General features: G+C 30.7%; 3 non-coding genes across 3 annotated transcripts; 2 read left to right on the forward strand and 1 right to left on the reverse strand.

Moving 5' to 3' along the window:
* Window positions 1-1,788: 1,788 nt before the first annotated feature.
* On the forward strand, window positions 1,789-1,868 carry TRNAL-UAG (transfer RNA leucine (anticodon UAG)). The gene has a single exon. It is a non-coding gene; the product is annotated as a tRNA-Leu (tRNA).
* Window positions 1,869-2,450: 582 nt separating this feature from the next.
* Window positions 2,451-2,522, reverse strand: TRNAQ-CUG (transfer RNA glutamine (anticodon CUG)). The gene has a single exon. It is a non-coding gene; the product is annotated as a tRNA-Gln (tRNA).
* A 2,388-nt stretch (window positions 2,523-4,910) lies between these two features.
* TRNAA-UGC (transfer RNA alanine (anticodon UGC)) lies at window positions 4,911-4,982 on the forward strand. Its single transcript has one exon. It is a non-coding gene; the product is annotated as a tRNA-Ala (tRNA).
* The last annotated feature ends 522 nt before the right edge of the window (window positions 4,983-5,504 follow it).

A 5,504-nucleotide genomic window follows, 5' to 3' on the forward strand; every position in this document is an offset into this window, starting at 1 on the left:
TAGGGAAAGCGAAAAGTTTTTCAGTTTTCAGGCTTCTCATACTGTTTAATCTACAATAATCTGCATGCATCATAATTATTAATATTTGTAAATCAAGATATTCGATCAATAAACGACTCGATAAAACTAATTGATTAAATGATGGATAAAGTGACTATTTACACAATACTTACTCAACGATTACTCGTTATATATTTATATTTTGCACGTATTATATATTTAATAATAAATTTAATCTAAAATGCTTTAAATTTTTATTAGATTTTATACGAACGATAAGATAAAATATTTTATTTTATTATTTAATTGATTAAATAAATATTGAGCGAGTAAATTATTCATAATTGCGATAGTTTTAAATATCACTTAATTATAAAATATTTTTGCTTCGAATGATAAATAAAAAGAACGTAATGAGCTCTTTTCCTATTTTAATTACTTAATCAATATAAAATCCATCACTTATGTACTTTAATGAATTTTTCATATTCTTGTATGAAAATGGTTATATATATATATATATATATATAAGCAAATAATAATTTGACAAGGAATATTCAAAATGTGGGCGCGTGAAACTTGGTAATTCGTTATACCTGAGCAACTAGATAATCTTTTTTCATTAATTGCTTTTTTTTCTCATAATTTTTCCTAATCATCACTTCATAATGTATTTTGCGAATTATTTATAATTTATTAAATTGATTTAAAACATTTTCATACTCGTCGTACACTCATACGTAATATAATACTACTTAGTTTTATAAGTTTAGTGATTTATCGGCTTATTGTAGGAAGCCATCAATGTCAAATTCTTAACATTATATATTTGGTTCTGTTTCATTGTAATGTATTTACTTTATACGAGATAATACGTTTTCTATTACAACAAAAAACCTAGTTATCAAGAATTTATTCTACCGGGAAATCAAATATGAAATCCAGCTAACCCTATTGGATTTAAAAGGTTGGTTTTTTTCTTTTTAAAACACGGAATTTGTACCATAGATGCAATCTTATCACTATAAACGGAACTCATATGGCATTACATAAAAGTTTATACATGCATAAGAAAAGCTTTTATTAGTATTCAATTTTTGTTTTCATCATTGCTTTAATTTAAAATTTTTTTATTTTTTCCTCTTTGAAATCGAAGCTGCTATACTCACTTTAGTTTAGAATTACATGAAAGATTTAAACAAGAGTAGCGAGTTTCATAACTGAACTTCAATTTGTGCCGATGATGTTTGGTTAAGTTTCCGTTTCAAAAACATTATACAAAGTCAAAAGCTAAAAAAGGATTAATTAATTAAGGCGAACAGTAGATAAATATTTTATTTTAAATGGATGAAAAGCGAGTCTATAAAACTAACGCTCGATTTTATCTCATTAACGCGAATTCGGTAGATTATCGTTACAAAGATAAGAAAGAAAAAAAAAAAAGAATACAATTATTCGCCTAATCGTATAATACATGGAACCAACGCTTCTTTCTCAATACCCCAATGTTTCCACTATAAATTACGAGACCAAATGAAATGAAACGGCATTTCCTAAGTAATATTCAATTATTATGTAGAGATGCACGACTGAAGAGCTTTAGCTTATTGCTGACAATTATTAACGCATAAAAGGTATTATCTCCCCCCCCCCCCACCCCCCCCCACCCCCCCCCCCCCCCACACCCGTATAATTAATAAGAGAATTAGCGACGAACACAATTCAATATGTTTCAATACAATAGGATCGAGGATATAAATGTGTCTGTAAAAAAATAGATCGTTCGAAGGCAGCGTGGCCGAGCGGTCTAAGGCGCTGGTTTTAGGCGCCAGTCCGAAAGGGCGTGGGTTCGAATCCCACCGCTGTCAAACATATTTTTTTGTGTCTCCTTGTTCGCGTGTGCGTGCTGGGTTGTTTATTAAACAACCATTGGGGGTAGTTTACGACGATGCGCGTCGTCGTCATCGAATATCTGCTGCCTCCTGTCCCGTACCGCCCCCTTACTCGCTCATTCAGCGGCCCTATTATTTAAATAATCCTTGTTTAGAAGAGCTTCCCTTGGAGGGAGAGAAGAGGACGTCGTTGTTGGGTGATGATGGCTCATTGACGTTGTATAGCTGGCTGGATGGCTGGATGGCTGGATGGATGGGGCTGGATGGATTGGCGGGGGGTGTGGACGGACGCGCTCAATATGCATCACATCGTCGTCATAGCGGGACTTGTTTCTGATGTTGTTGCGGTGTGAGAGAGACAAAAAGATCGACAGAGGAGAGAAAGAGGAAAGTAGAACAGCTAGCTAGCAAGTAGTAGGATAAAAGAAGAGGATGGATATAATCATGATCCGAGTATCTTGGCATACGACGATGCGTCGCGTCACGGTCACACTACATACACGCGCCTTTGCCATTGTATGGGAAAATTGTTAGCAAAAAAAAATGCAAAAATTCAAAAGGTCCCACCGAGATTTGAACTCGGATTGCTGGATTCAGAGTCCAGAGTGCTAACCGTTACACCATGGGACCCGCCTGTTTGCTGATTTCCCTAGAACATTGATCTTGTTGCGCACTTGTTGAAATTTTCTTCATTTCTGCGCATACTCGTCGTCGAGTCAGCAGGACACAAGCAACGGTTAGCAGTTGAGTATGTCGAGAAAATTCTAAAACTTATATGCTATTCCCTCGGAGGAGTGAGGTCTTTGAGTTAGTAGTAATATTTGGCGTTCTCATGTTGTTAATGGTCCAGTGGTGAATTTATGTGGATAGCAATTTGACGATATACTGATCTATTAAAAATAATATAAATTATTTGCTTCAGCTTAGTAGAATATGCGTACGTATGTTGATAAACGTTGAAAAACCAACACGAATTTTTAATGCCAACGGCTTATATGATTAGTGAAAGTTTCTTGATATTCGCTTACTATTCTACACTTGTCACCTCCTCGCATTTGTCACTGAAACGAATCCCCCTGTAAGGACTGTAAGGAAAAAGTACAATGGCTATTTTTCAACATTATTATTGAATTATTTTCATTTTGTAATAAGATATAATATAGCGTTTCACTCCATGAAAGTTGTGACAAACGATTGTCACGCAATCCTGTTCCAACAACACGTAATCCTTACATTTCCTCCCCATTTTACTATTTCAGATAATAGCTTTTTAATTAATATAAATTCACCTCAATTGATTGGCTATCGTTGTTTAATAAATCTTAAAATTTAGGAATTGCTAAATAAATGAATATGCTTGTTATGTAAAATCTGTAGTTAATTGGATAGTTGATATTCTGTATATAAGGCAGTAGAATTTGTCAATGATGCATTAAATCCTCGATAAACAGACGTTCTCGTCTCATTTACCAGTACGACACGTACGATATGTATTGTTGATATTTCTACAATTTAAAAACATCTTCAAAATTCGTAATTGCTGGCATGGAATAACGAAAGACTTAGGATGATCAGTGGCGTGTAAAAACTGAATGATGAAGTGCACTTACGTGAGAATGTGAGTGTTAAGATAAATTGCATGGCCTAATTCCATACAATATTATCATTATGCTACCGACCTCAGTTTGCTCAGGTGTCACGTGAAAGCCTAATTTAAATATTTATGTGTGCAGAACTTCGCTCTAAATTGAAATATTCGTAATTAGTTCAATTTAATTTTGGAAAAAATTGAAGCCGAAAAAATAAGTCCGGAGCGATAATCCAGCATTAATATTTTTTTCTGTTTTTGTTTTTTGTTTTTTTGTTTTTTGTTTTTGTTTTTTTATACAAAATTTTATATCGAAAATGTAGCTGTTTACGTATAATTGACGTAGGATATAAGCAAGAGTACGTAAGTAGAAACTTGTAGAGGGAAACTTCCATCATTAGCACCGGCTTTAACTTGGAATACGACTGCAACATTATTCCAAAATACATACATGATTATAAAACGCAGCCTTTTCCATTTTATTATGTGTGCGCGCGCACACACGCAAAGTGTATAGATATATAAAAATATACAGGATCCCTCTTATACAACAAGAAATTAAAAAATCCTTTAAAAAAATTTCATTATTTAATATTAAATACAACCAATCGCATGCTTAATTGGTTATAAATTTAATTTAAAAATTTAGTTTCATAACTATTGTTATAATTGAAAAATATATTAGCTTTAATAATCATTATTGTTTGATTATTATTATTATAAAATTCTCAAGATCAAATAGCGTTAGTGCTATAATAAAATAAATTCTGTTTAACATAGATTGAATTTCAATTTAAGTGTAAGCAAATTTACGACACCGAATTCCTCTAATAGTGTCTAACACTACAAGGTTCTAATACAAACAAAATATATATAATTTTATGAAAAACATTTCTGCAATACATCGTACAAATTTCTAATTATATTCAATGAAATATTGTAATAGAAAAAATATTTAGATAGTTTCATTAAATTTTGATTAGCATTCGTGGCACATTAATATTTAGAAATGACGTACATTGTTTGCACTAATGAAAATAGAATTTACAGATAAATTATCTCTAAAGATAACAAGTATTTATAAAAAATGATAAATTACTATTTGTTTTTTGCTCTTATGCAAATACGATACAATATTATGCTACTATTATTTATATACTGTAGATATTGAAAATTTATCCTTTGCAACATCAACATTAACGCAAATTATAAAAATGCGTTATAAAAAAAGTCTATACTATAGTAACTTGCTTATGATTACTGCTGTTTCAAATATGCTTTTGAATAGTTGTAAAATAATAATTTTAGTACATTAATCGAGTATTAGTGGAGCTATATGAAAATTGGTAATTTATTTTTAAATTAATAATTTATACGCCTGATAAAAGTTTTAGATTCATTATAGACTAAATGAAATTTACCGAATAGACGGGGATGTAGCTCAGTGGTAGAGCGTTCGCTTTGCATGTGAAAGGTCCTGGGTTCGATCCCCAGCATCTCCAGCTTTTTTTTCTGGAAAGTATTATAATTTTGTTGTACGTTATTCGGCATTGAATCGTGATAAATAAAAGATAAATAAAAGTTGGAGGAGTGTGTTTGTGGTGTGTGTGGGGTTGTTGTTGTTGTTCCTTAAATTCTTTATTTACATATATATATATACATATATATATATAAGTATAAATGTGAATATAAAAAAACTACGTTAGAACAATAATATTATGAATTTATTTTTATTAATATAACTTTTTAACAAATATTTTTTAACACGGTTCTGCGAGACTACATTCGTTGACTTATTTAATAATATAATTTTATAATTTAATTACTCTAATATAAAAGAATCGGTTATTTACATTGCAAATATAATAGAAAGGATATATATTTCTTATATCGTATAATAAGAAGCAATTTTTGTTGAAAGGAGAATAAATTTATTTATGTGAATATTAATGATCTTAGATGGAAAAAAAAAAAAAAAAAAAAAAAAATTTTTAAATTAGTATATCGCTTCAGTTATATATTAA

Source organism: Ceratosolen solmsi, unplaced genomic scaffold (genome assembly GCF_000503995.2).
Source record: "Ceratosolen solmsi marchali unplaced genomic scaffold, CerSol_1.0 scaffold2, whole genome shotgun sequence".
NCBI lineage: Eukaryota > Metazoa > Arthropoda > Insecta > Hymenoptera > Agaonidae > Ceratosolen > Ceratosolen solmsi.